Source organism: Hermetia illucens, chromosome 6, assembly GCF_905115235.1.
Source record: "Hermetia illucens chromosome 6, iHerIll2.2.curated.20191125, whole genome shotgun sequence".
Classification (NCBI taxonomy): Eukaryota; Metazoa; Arthropoda; class Insecta; order Diptera; family Stratiomyidae; genus Hermetia; species Hermetia illucens.
In genome coordinates this window covers 5,608,769-5,622,940 of record NC_051854.1, presented here as the reverse complement: position 1 = coordinate 5,622,940, position 14,172 = coordinate 5,608,769, and positions in this window count along the sequence as shown.

Sequence of the window (14,172 nt, the reverse complement as noted above, 5' to 3'; positions counted from 1 at the left end):
TAGCGGAACAATCAGAAGAAAGGGAAGCTAAAGACGTGAATGAAACTGACTCGATGCCAATTTATGGAATCTTATCTGCGCGAACCAGAGAAAGCTTTAAACCGAAAGGAGAAGAATACTTCGCGGTAAGAGGTGAGACCCTTTGTGGTTGAGGACATGGGCACTGCGATAATTTTCAGAAAGATCTATCGTGGGGGACGAATGTTTGACGGTATAGTGGGAGGGAAACCTGTATACATACCGACCGTGGCATACGCTTCTAACTGTTTTCTGTTACATATAAAATTAAGGTTACATATAAAGATAAAGGTTAGTCAAATCAATCTGCTGATAGAGCTTCAGGACAACCCTTATATCTTTTTAGTGCAAGAGCAATGGGCTTGAACTCTTAGTAGGTTGTGATGTGAACGTTCAACAAACATATTTGCTTGGGAATTAGCAAATGCAATGCAATCCTATCTTATGGCTGCGAATGTAGGGTGCACCCCTGACCCCTTGACCTAACCATGTCAACTTCAAAGACGTTTGAATCAATTAGAAGCTGGCGGTTGCTAGACGAAGTTAGCAGACTACCGTTACTTAGAATTTAGTGTGACTATTGCAGGCGAACAGACGATAAAACTGAGACGGAATCCTAGGGAGGCGAATTGGGCAAAGTTGAATGAACGTCATGGCAACAAAGTGCAGCTCCCTAGGCGACTAAGGATTCCTTTGCGATAGAAGATCAATCAATCAAGCTGAATTGTTCCAACAGGGGTGAACAAGTAAAATTCGGGGAAAAGTGTGAAATACACCCTGCCTCCTAGCATCCAACCTCCTTTGCTTCTTACAGGGTACCGTACACGGAAAAGCTGCGGCAGAGATAATTTTGGGCTATGCAGAAGGCTAACCTGCATTCCCACTAGACGGTTGCTCGAAAGGTGTGACATCACGCTTTACCCGGAACTTTTTGACACTACCTGCAAGAACTGGAACTCTTCGCCGACATGGAATTTCAGGATGAGCGGCAAATTGGCTGAACTTGCAACGAGGCAGGGCATAAAGTGTTCTCGAGCAAAATTGTACACGCTGCGCTGACCTAAAACCTTTCCGACCTATAGCCAACTGTAACAAGTTTGCATGCACAGTGGAGTTCCGAGACCGTTCCCAGAGAGTAGGAGAAGGGGATGATCGCCGAATTTCCAAAAAGGGCACCCGTTTTAAATGTGACAATTTTAGAGGTATCTGCGGGGTTGAGGCAGAATGCCCCATTAAGAGGCAACCATATAAAAAACAGCATCATCTTCTTGTCTTAGGACTGAGTCAGCTCTGAAGTTTTCGCTCAGTGGTTGACAAATTCATGATTCGATTCTACGTCCTCCATGAAATCTACTGAGGATTTCATCTTGCCACTCCCTTGGTTGACGAGGTATCCATTTGGATTCATGCCTTTGGGACGAAGCACTCTAATGATTGGATCATCACATTCCGAAAAGTTCGATCTCGGAAAGATTGTCACGTTTTAATTGCTTTTCGTTCTTAGATAATTGGAGAATTAAGTCCGATTTCGATTCTCAATTTAATCTTGTCACCTCAACCTGACTTCTCTCAATATTTTATTTGAGTGCATCCATTTTAATATCTGAGACTATGCATTTTACTTTAATCCGATTTCAATATCGGATATTGTGATCCGGACCACATGAAATCTTAACTTTGGCCAGATATAATAAGATGCAACTTCCTGAAGATTCAAGATTCGAATGTAGAGCTCCATAAGGGCAGGGATTTTTATGGATGCAATATTCTTAGCACTCATAAGTCATAAATCCAGTAGATTGTCATAAAATCAATATATCTTTAGTTACCCTTGAGTGTGAAGTGGATGACTTTATAGATTTCTTAAGACGAAACGTTTTTCAAATCCGATTATGTTTCTGTGCATTCAGAAATTGCTGACCCAAACTTTTAAAAAGTGATTATGGCATAAACATTCTTGAGAATGTGTGATATTTCAGGCAATCAGGCAATAGTAAATAATGCCTCTTTGTTGGTTTCAGCTCCAATTAAGAAATCTTCCAGAGGAATAAAATCAACAAGTATTATTCCTGGAAATGACTCAATCAATTTTACGAGTTACTCGCTGATAAGAAAAGTAAGCTTTTGTGCGGTTTAGATTGACGAGGGTTTTAAAGCAACCGGGAAAGGCCGCTGCCTGGGAGGATCTGGGAGCAAAATTCTCAGCTACTTTAAACTGCCTTTATCTTTAATAGAAGCTGGTCATCATAAAGAAATGGTAAATTGGTATTCTTTTGTAGTTAGGGAATATGATCGCAATCAATCAAGGGATTTTTTTTTGAAAATCGGTTCATCATACACACATCTAAGACTCTGGTGTGCCTTTAAGGGTTGTCTGTGATTTTTAACAGGTCAGTTACGATACGGGGAGTCACGTCCCCAAGGTGACCAAGTAAGTATTTCCGACCCCCTAGCTAGCAGTATACTTGCGTCCTAGGTAGTAGCTTTGAGAAAGCCTCTCGGTACACATCGGGACATTCTGGGAACCTTTGGAGCCATCGGCAATTCTCTGCCAACATCGATGGGGTGATGTGAGCCTAGTTCTGCTAAGGTGGTAATTGTGGCGTGTATCAGGAACCAGCCACCTCGAGATCCTGGTCGGGTAGTATGCATTGAACCTGTGTTAGTAGACGAGCGCTGATCCGTTCGTGAGTTCCGAGATCAGCTAATAATAAGTCAAAGCTCAGGGGACTGGGTTGAGCGTTTAGACCCGACGGTACACCCGTTCCTGGCTATTGCGGGCACAACACAAATGCACATGAAAGAGGCAGTGAGGGCTGAAACACCCGGTGAAGCACTGGGGCGCTTAAATAACAAGGAAATCTTAGTAAGTGACGGAGCTGCCGGTGCGGGAGCAGTGTAGCCCAGTAAAAATCACTGGATTTGCGCAGGTGGATTCGGTCATGAACCGAGTGGAAGTGCAGTTGACCCTTCTAACGAGAACCGAAAAGGAAAGGCTGATCAAGAAATGTGCGACAGTGGTGAAGCGTATGTGGTTGACATGGTTCCTCTAGAAAAACGTCAGCAAACGTGTTAAAAACGGGCTGACGGAACTGAAGTAAATACTGGACCGCATTTCCTTCTATAGGCCAACATAGACAATAGTGGAAAACAGACGAAAAGCAGCAACAACTACGCCTACTGCTGAGAACAAAAAAGCGGAAAGAGGACGACGCACCTGAAGGAGATGTTACCAAAGTAGGGCCCAAAAAAGGGGCAAAGAAGGTACAAGATAAAGTCCGAAGACAATGGAGCAGAAGCGTCGTTGAATTAGGCCCCAGGTCTACTGAGAGGCGTTTAAGGGGCTACTGAGGCAGAAGGCCCTCGTTTCTAATTTAGAGCATATGTGCTTTCTGGAAATCTGAGATCTTGACTGCCTCACAGAAAACGTCAAAGTGGAGGAGGCCATCAACTGTGAATGTTCAGAGATAACCAGTGCTCAGATAGGTATCACTTCCGTGTATGCTCGAGGCCTAAAATTGCCGAGCAATATGCGAGGAACTTTCTTAACAGCGGGAAAATCAATATTGGAAGGGAAGCATGCATGGCACGAATGCGGATAACACCCACCAAATGTCACAGGTGTTTGGACTATGGACGCGCGTCCGAATCTACACGGGGACTCATTTGAAGTGACTTCCGTCAGAAAGCATCACCAGAGATTATTTGATACCATGGGAATATGAGTTTATACGTTTCAGGAGAATCCCTGGGGCATATATTCTCAGCTAAGTTATTAGCAGTTGGCTCCCTAGTGGGAATTTCATGGACATCGTTATTATGGTTTCTTGGCAAAATGAGAGAAATAGACTGCGTGGCTCATCGACAATTTTGATCCCTGGCTGAATCGTTTGACTATTTAGTTACTCAATTTCTAAGTGGGTGTGGAAATTTTCAGTCTTGTCTGCATAAGATTGGGAAGGCACGATCTCCTGATTGTGTGGCGCCGAACACACCTTTTTCTCTTGTGAAAGGTAAAATCGGTTTCGCCAGCAGTTTTATGCAGACGCAAGGGAGTTTTCTCAAAACAACATTGTCAAAGAGATGCTGAGGAGCGCTGGCAGATCGAGTTGTATTCCACATTACAATCAGATTCTTTGGATTAAGCTCGATCGGTGGAGGGACTGGGTGGGAAGGGTTTCCCTGAAGTAACAACTCTCTTCCACCTCTTCACCTTCTGTTGGTGAAAGGAGTTTCCTGACTTTAAGGCCCAAGCTGGGAGAGCGAAATATTTGTTCGATACTGAAGAGAAGCCAGAAACCAGAGAAGGCAGAGCCGATGGTAGCCGACCAAAAGAACAGCCAAAGAAACGTTGGAGGACTTAGTGGATGCAGATTGCAGATCAATTTTATGATTACGTAATTGAAGGACGCGGTGTTTGGATGGAGATAATTGGAGACAATGCATCCGGGAGGCCGAAGCTCGATTTGGGCTGCAGCGTCATCGAAGAAGAAGCCAGTTGTTAGGTTGTTAGGACTCATAAAAGGACAAATTCCAATTGCTGAACTATTTTAGGAACTGACAGTTAAGAGACTAGGTTCATGAAGTAAAATCCTACACATTGCCTTATTAATCATCCAAAATATTTTGTTTTAGGCAACACTAGCCCATTGGGAAATCTGAACCCAATCTTTAAGAAATTTCTCCATTCAGATACAATCACCAGAACCATCATAATCTAGCGGAAGTCGTAAACAATTGGTCCACTCGCGGTACACAAAAGAGCCCCAAGATGTTCTCAACAGCAGGACCAAACAAAACTTCAAATACACAAGTGGATATCAAAGGCATCCACTCCTAAGGAGTCCTAAGGAGAATGAACCAATCCGTTCTTCATTGAAAAAAGGAGCAGATGTTTAAAAACCATACCATATTCACGGGAACTATGTACACACCTACCTTGTAGGTATCTACAAGGTAGAAGAGATGCGGTTTCATTTCATTCCATCCGAAATATCTTTTCCCGAAAAATAAAGAATTTTAAGCCGATACGATCCTTCTTGAGTTCGCTTGAAAAATTTCTTTATCATCTCCAGCAGGCACTAAAGTACAAAGAGAAAGAGATTGAGTTGCATCTTATGGGTATGTATATTTGTCGGTTGTTGGTTTAAACAGACGAATGATGCTTAAGTAACAACAGCAGAAACATTCGCTTAAGCAATCTTCATTTTACCTTTATCCAGGAGCAAACTAAGGCAACAGCAGTCTTGGGAAAATAACCGAAAAATCTGTGCAAAATGATCTTCTCATAGTCTCGGTAGATTGAAAATTATGTACGAAGATGCTGAAGATCAATGAGGTCCGGTGTTGTCAATCCTTTTTGAGTGTTTGTTTAGATGTAGTATCCTGGCTGGCTACGCACCAGGTGAGGTGTGTAGTATCTTTCTTTGAATGATATTGGAGTTAATCTAGGGCTGGAGAAAGTCCACGAAGACAATAAAGGCGAGAGTTATCTCCTTGTCTAATGAGTGCATTCCACCTTCAAAAATAGGATGGCTTCCGGGAAATTACGCTGACCCTTTTTCCTCCGCACTTACACCTCATAAAGCAATAGTAAACAGGATTTCTGGTTCACCAGATGAATAAATTACTCCAATTACGACTACCAAATTTCAAGAATATTCCACGAATACAATAATAATCACCTTGACAACTCCCCATAAAAAAGTCCAGCTGCTCCTCTCAAGCATATGCACAAAACATTCACCGAATTTTCTGCTTCTTTTATTTTGCAGCCTTCCTTCCGATGTACGTTTTAAATGCGGAAAAAGCAGCATCTGTACCCTTGTTTACTGGACGATTTAAATTCGATGCTAATGCAATAAAAATTGACTGCCAAAAACATGCGTCAGGTGCAAAAATCGACCCCGGCCTGGCCACAATAAAAATTGGAAGTTGCTTGGCTGATCAATGTGAAATCGTAAACGTTCACAGCAGAGGGCCGAGCAGGTTGGGATGGTGTGCGGTGCAATAAAGATCGTTTTGCATCCATCGTAAACCATCTCGTCCTCCGGATGGTGAAAAGATTATGTACGGTGAAAACAAAAGATTTCGAGGTAAAAGGATCCATCCAGGGCCAGTGGTAATCCTAGAACAATGAACAGATCAGGTGGATGGCATTGGAAAGTTGATTACTATGGACCGCTTCTGAGAACCTTCTTTGAAATTTGTCATTTCACTTGGGACCACCTTTGAGCGATTTACGGGTGGATTAGTTTTGAAAAATATGGTGAAATGGGATCGAATTTACATTTGGGACGTGTCTTATGAGAATAGAGATGAGGATAGATGCTTGCCTAACGTTTCAGATGAATCTTTCTGTCTTTGTATCTACGTGTATGTATCTACGTGGATAGAAGCTTCTCTCTTCAATGGGGATCATTAGCGTCAAAAATTGTTTGGTTCCGATGAAAGACTGGGAGACACAAAACGTTAGTATAGAACTGGCTCAGGGGTTTCTAAAATGGTTTTGCATATGAGGTGAGGGGAAAGCAAAGCCTCTGAACACTCAGATGGTTGTAGTCTATTGTACTCGATGCCTCCGTTTAACGAATTATCACAGATTCGTTAATGTATCGATCGATTCCGCTGCAACTGGAGCATATCAGCACCAAAAATCTGATGTTTGGTACGCCTATATCCGAGGTACTCACATACGAAATGTTCTGTGGGTTCCGCTTCCTTATTACAGGAAGGACACGTATCATTTTTCAGACTTCCTAGTCTGAACATATGCGCAGGTAATGAACTATAACCAGCCAGAGTACCCACAATACTTCTGCAAGTCTCTCTACGTTTCGACAGGATAACCTTTCTAGCATGTTTGCTTGGGTCTGACAAACAAAGTTTGGTGTGTCTCCAAGTGCTGCCACTTGCCCCACATGGGAAGCTTGTTGCTTTGCAATTGCTGGTGGGTGACCAAAATAGCGGAGTTATCTCAAAAACATAAAAAGTTGGCGAAATTGGTGGTGAAATCACGCCTGCTCGTGAAACACGTCAAATGAAAACAAAAAAAAACCGGTTTAACCGCAGTCATGGAGCCGACAGCCGGCGGATCGTATCCTCAATCGATGCTTCTCCTGCCTTAGATTTTCATCGATCTCGAAGGAGGCGTCAAAAGTGACTAGGCATAGGCTCAGTTTACGCCTCTCTTTCAGTACGTTCGAGTTAAGGAACGGTTTGACGGACAGCGCACTCGAGGTTTTTAAGTACCCCAGCAAACTCCTGCGCGGAGTATGTGTGATCCAGACTACGAATAATGAATGACGTGCCTCCGCAAGAAGGACATACGTAAAGAACTTCGCCTTGTTTGCTCCGAGATACCTGTGGTGATTTTTGTTGCTGTTTAGCTAGCGCTGTGGTCTAAAGCAGTTGCTTTATTTGATTTAATTCGCGCGATTACCCAATGGTTGTGTGCTCTTCAGGATCCGGTGCGGGCCTATGTAAAGTTGTAAGAACACGTGAAGTTTTGTTAAATGTCACGTGAGGGACTCAAGTGTTCACAGGACCCCCTCCCCTTCCTTCATATTGCCCATCCAGGCTAGTAAAGGGGCAAGAAAGCATGCGTCAACGGAACATTTCGGAGGAGCATCAGCTCTGCGATCGGACTTTTGCGATCAATTTTGCCAGGTTTAGGTTTTTGGGATAGATCTCACCTCTTGGTCGTCCCTGGCCACTTAGGATGGTCTTTGGGCCATAAACCAATCACATTATGTCATTACAACCTGTCATGTAAGCTAATTTCACGGATTTATTTGGACGAGGATTAGTTTAAGGGCCACAATCATAGCTGTGAAGAGCAACTCTATGTATTGAATCCACAACGTGATTTGCACGCGATATGGGGGTAACTACAACCATCAGAGGGCCATCTCCGCTTTCGAAGTTTGCCAGATAAACACCGGTGAGGCTTTGTAGCAAGAGCCCCTTTGGTTGAGTTCCTTGCAAACTCGGGTCTGATCGCCTTTACTGAATGCGTTGTGATAGTATTCCCCAATGGACCTCGAGGTAGTAGAGTAGAGATGAAAAACGAGTGTTTAGAATTAAGGTTCCAAAATTTTCATAATATATGCTAAAGCAATCAGTTGATTTTGACCACCATCTGGGCTTCGTTCATCCACAGAATAATACCATTTCATAAGGTGACAAGCGGTATTATCCTGGAGGAATTACGGAAGGGTCGTTTTCGATGGTATGGCCATGTAGTTCGCGGTGACAAGATTGGACTGAACATCGAAGTTGATGGGAAGCGACCAAAAGACAGCAGAAATAATTTCGCCTTGATAGGCCTCACTCAGATCAGATCGAGCAAAATGGCGTAACCGATCGAGACGGGCCGACCCCGCTTCTAGAGGTGACAAAGACTGATGAACGAAAAGAAGACAAAGAGCCTTGGTAACTGTAAACTACTGGAAATTTGCTGCAGATCCTTGAGAAGCAGGAGCTCATAATAGGAATACTGGAAAGTTGACCAATAGATCTATTCTATATTAAGCCCTCTAAATTGACTTGATAGTCTGTTGGCTTTTATCTTCCAATGAGAGAGATCCTATTCAATCAGAAAACCTCCATATGACCAAAATCTCGATCAGTTAATTCTTATTGATGAATCCGAATGGTTTTAATGAACTATCCACGTGCTTTGTGCTTTCCATGCGCGGCAGCAATTCACAGCTGGAATCCTTTAATTGTTGCTTGTTGCTGGGTGCTTCTCCCTTCTTTCGATTTTAAATTCAGATATAAGCAACAAAAGGACATATGCCATAGAAAGCAACTTATTGTACTACACTGATTCACCTATGTATAGAGGGTAACCTATCACAATTATACCCCAGCGAAATAATGAACAAAAGATCATTTCATTGTACAATACGAATACGAGGATATCGTTAAACATTTGCATAATCCAATTCTTGAGACAGGGTAACTTCGCGATCACGTCATCCTTCAACCTCACCCTGGCAATTATGAATGAATATGTTCTTAGAACTTTAATATCTGCACCTTAGGAATCTTAACAAAAGATTCGTCTTCCTTTATTGTCCATTAAACACATAACGATCTGGAAACCTTACGTTTTGAGCTCCTATATCATGACATAACCGTTCAGACCATGATTATAGCGTAAATTATTAACATAAAAGACCGCGCTTTTGACAGAATTAAGAAGCCGCTGAAGATGACGTAAGTACATACTCGTAAATCTCCTTGTTCTTTGTAAAGAATCTGTTGGACTTATTATTCGGAGATTTATAGACTCCTGTTTGACGTGATATTATCCATTATGAACAATTGAAAGAATAGGTGAAGATTTACGAAGGGTTCAGGGTAGTTCGCGCTGAACAGATGGTCATTCGATGAAACACAAACGATCTATTTTTGAAAAAAGATTGAAACAGGAAAGATCGTGATGAAATGGAAGTTAAAGCGGTCGTTAAGTTCTTATTCTAAGGATACTCTAGGGTGCATTCTTCTCTGAACATATTGTAAAAACTGTTCATATGTAATCGTGCGTATAGAACAATCCACACGATTCTTTCAAACGAAGGGACTTCGTACAGAGTCTGCTAGCACTTTTCGATCCTCCTTTCTATTGATAAATATTTCCATCAAATGTGATTTACTGTCGATTTGTGCTAAAGTGACTTCCCACGCTGAAATCCGTGAAATTTGGCCTTAAGGTCCTTAAAACGCTATCAAAGAGGGTACGGATCAATCGAGCTGGTATTCGATAGGACCTAATATTTCAAAAAATAATTATATTGTCGGTATACATTTTTGTATAAGGCGACTGGGAACCCAAGGATTTTTGGAGCGGTCCTTTGGGTAGTTTCAAGGTCCTATGACTATGTCTCAGATGTAATGCTTGCTTGTAATGCTTTCACGAAATGCAGCAACAGTTAATGATCTATAAAAGCAAGACAGCCTCTGCAGCCCTAGCAGGGAATACCTCCTGGGAAACAACGAGGTATTTCAAAACCAAGTGGAAATGAGAAAAAAATGGTATCGTGAAAAGAGCTTCTGGGATACACAAAATAACAAGTCTTCCATGCCTATAAGGATCACTAGGCACGTGCATCATCCAATACTCGTGGGACCAGATACGGACTAATTATTACAACCAAAGCAATTATCATATTAAACAGAAATGGAATGATGTAGATGGTAAGGGCAAACCAATTTTTGAGCGTTGAGGGAAACGGGACGTCAATAAAACTCCGCGCAATTCGACTGCCCCCTCACCCAAAACAGAAGATAGCATTGTTATCACAAACTGCGGAGTTAATCGAATTCGGAATAGGGAGACGTACCAAAACGAAAGAGAGCCGTAGAGCGAACATAAGAAAAAGGGCGCCTGCCAGAAGTTGGTAATGCTGGAGTGGATAAACTATAATAGATTGCTTCCGGTCGCTGGGAGCCAAGGAGGCCTCGCAAATCGATAGTATGAGCGATGACGGCTTTACGGTTTCTTACCAGGGCAGAGGCAAATCGTCAGACGCTGCCTCACCTCTGCGCTGGGAGCAGCGTGACCGTAGCGGCTCGCAGATGTTGAGTGCTCCGTTATATAATTCGTAGAACACGACATGCTTACGAATTATATTGGCCTTATTGACCAGAGCTTGGCCAGAGCTGAAAATATTCGTTTTGAGAATGATGGTGCTCCCCATTTGGTCCGATCCAGCATTAAGTTGATGCGGACTTAGGACCCCAGCATTCTCAAATCGATAGTATGGTTTCCGTAAACCCAGATCAATCATTGATGCCGTCAAACTGATTACTGGCTTGGCCGAAAGTGCAGTTAATGGAAAGAGTAGTAGCAGCAAATATTGCGTAGTAGTAAACCTGAATGTGCCTTCAATTTGGCCAATGGACCCGTATACAGAAGTCCCTGGCGACGACTGGTGTTTCCACCTATCTCGCTGCCATTGTGGACTTGCGAGAACGGACGCTTTGGTATAACACCGATGATGAACCCCAGGAGTAGGAGTGTTTCCGAGGATGTCCCGCGCGGCTCCGCACTGGGTCCACTACTGTAGAACATCATATATGGTTCCGGAGGCCACCGCGGGTAAACAGAAGGAGACATAGCTAAAGTAAGCTGACTCAGCCCCGTGATGTAATGCCTAATGATGGTTCCACGGGGTAGGAAGAAAAGGGATGGCCTTAGTGAATATGAATCCCAAACAGTGTCCTTTAAAAAAAGATAACTTTCAACAGAGGGGAGCAAACATAGTTTGCCAGAGAAGGTAGTGACAAGCCAACAGTAAGAGCATGCGCTACAGATTAGTAATGGTTAAATTCGAAGGAGGTAGATCGCCATTAAATGCTTACTTTTGTTGCGCAACATAGTGACCACTCTGTTTATAAAGTAAGGCATATGTACTCTTGAGATCGTAAGAGAGCATCCCCCAGCAGCGGGCTTACCATTGCTGGCACACGAAATATCTTACGGGGATCTTCAGGCGGCCGACATGGTCCGTTTCCACTTTTAATTGGAACTTGGAAAAGCGCCTCAGTTAATTCAAAATACAGCTGCTAGTGTGTTGCCCTTGTATCGCTCTATTTGACGCTCGTTGACTTAGCGGTGAACTTTCAAGCAAGGAGTTACGAAGAAAGGGCAAGGAGGGCACAATTATAATCGTAGGAGTATGCTGGCAGGGCTATGACTACAGTGGGACTACACCGTGACGTTCGATTCTATCCAGTTCTATACAAAAAAAATAGAAACCTGCTGAAAAAAGCTTAAATTATCTTTTCCGGTTGCATAAATCTCAACGGTCTCGCGCTTCAAAACAGCGTGATGTCCACCATTGTAGAACCGAATCTCTGAACAACCAATTTCTGGGCCGTCATATTTGTCTATGATATTCGAGTACCCTGGCTACCATATCAGGAACGTTTCGTTCAGTTGATTAAAAATTGCAGTTCTACATCAACCAGTCTAACTGTTTAGTGCTGATAATGCCGATTTGCTGGCAGAACAGATTTGAATGGGACGCCCCCGTCAGTTTTGCCAGGAAGGTTGTTGTTGAATCAATGAAATGGTAAATATCTTCGCCTGAGTAGTAGTTATTTTTCCGAGTCGTCAGGCCGGGTATTCCGAAAATATCCTTGAGTCTGAATTCCATTCTATAACTGGCTCGTTGGTGAACTCTGACTAGCAGATTCATGTGATGTCTACATAAAGCAAATGGGCACAAGGTCGTCATTCCAACCCATCAATCGTGCAACTGGCCCACATGCACTGTTAGCTGTTTCACGGGGGCAGGGACAGATTAAAAGGTTTTTAAAAGGTTATGGCCCCTCAAAGTGGGGTGTTTTGATATCATGGTTAAGTTTGAATTTTCAGTCCCACCTTTTGAAAGGAAGTGGAGGATATGTAAAAAAAGGGAAGGTCCTCCATTTCTAGTTGCTTTAAATCATTGCGGCGGTCTACCCCCTTAAAAGGCCACGGCGTCTCAAAGTGGAGCTATTTTCGAACGGTAGGGTTTGACCACATCGTAGGGTTTAATTTTGAACTCTATCCCGCAGGAGTAAAGGAGGGTATGAAAGGAAAAGTGGAAGGTTTTCTCGCACAAAGCCCGTGGATATATCGCACCAATCAGCTCCCCCCCCTTAAAGTATGATGGCGTTTCAAATAAGGAAGGGGGCATGGGGTATTATTATGGTCCCTTGGAGGTGAATAATGAGCAATAATGACCTTTATCAGGAGAGTATCCCCTAATTTTTTTCAATCTTACGCACAGAATTATTCATCTGGTGGACTCGTTGTAGAGCCAGATGGAATCCATTTAAAAAAAGTTTAAAATATATGCACAGAAATGCACCAGCCGTGCAAAATATATTTCCAATATTTCAATCAAAATACTCAAATCTTTTCCGTTTCTCGTTTCATAGGACAATTTCCAGAATGTTTCAATATTCGCAAAACGTAAAATCTCCCCTCGTTCAATGCAAAATGAATTCCGTAAACTTAAAACGAAGGAATACAAGCAGATCCTGTTTCTAAACACTGGACATTTTAAGTTTCCTCGGCCCCTTCACATGCGAAAAACAGGAAATTCCCCCTCGTTGAGAAGATGATGAAGGGTTGCTGATTCGTTTTTTAAAAAGACATTAACGTGCATATCTATAGTGGATAGATTTTGCAAACATTCATATTTATGTATATAGGACGCTAGTAGTTCCTTTAGTTTCAGACCCTTCCTTTTTGTAGTGAGATTAGTACGCAATAAATGTAACGCGCACGTACTTGACTGTGCTACCAAGCATAACACGTATCCCCTGGGGTGTGGATGAATATCCGCAACGTTTTCATATTTTCAATTTAAGGACATTCGAGGACTATCCAAAGAAAATTGCGCAGCAGAATTATTGTGTTTTAACGACAATAAAAATACAATTTTGGAGAATACAAATATGTACCGAGGGGTTTTCGGTTGTTGCTGATGACGTTGCTACGTACGTAGGATTCATGGTGTACGCTGGGGGTGGAATATTGTAAGGTATTCGAATATAGTCACAAAATATGGCGCGGCACGACATAAAGAAAAGAATTTGTTTTAAAAATGCCAAATATTTAAGTAGATACTATTATATAAAAAGATACTATTGTAGATACTATGAATACCCAAAAAGATCAGATCCTCTCTGCCTCTTATCTCAAGATCTCTTAGATTTTCCAGGTGATAAGACAGAAACCAGTTACAAAAAGAAGTTCCCTCCTTATGCAAGGCATGGGTTCAAAGCACAACGATGTTATCTTTTTTAGGCATGCTAATTTCGAATGACACGGATTAGACAAGACTATTTACAATTTCTCAAGCTCTAAACAATGATCTGTACTACCTTTGAATTCTACCTTCCATTCTCTTCTTATTATACTTTACGTTACCGTAACCTTTCGTAGAAAATCTATGCAAATCAGCAAACGTTAACGTAAAGATTTTTTTCTATTTAAGATTTCACATTTTAAAGGTAAAGGTCGGAATCGGATCTCGTTTATCCGTTCCTTTTTGCAAAAAAGATCAGCAAAAAAATCAACCCCGTTTGAAAGGAAACCGGGTCCCTTTTTGCAAATCGCACAACCATACGTATAATCTGGTTTTGTAGAAT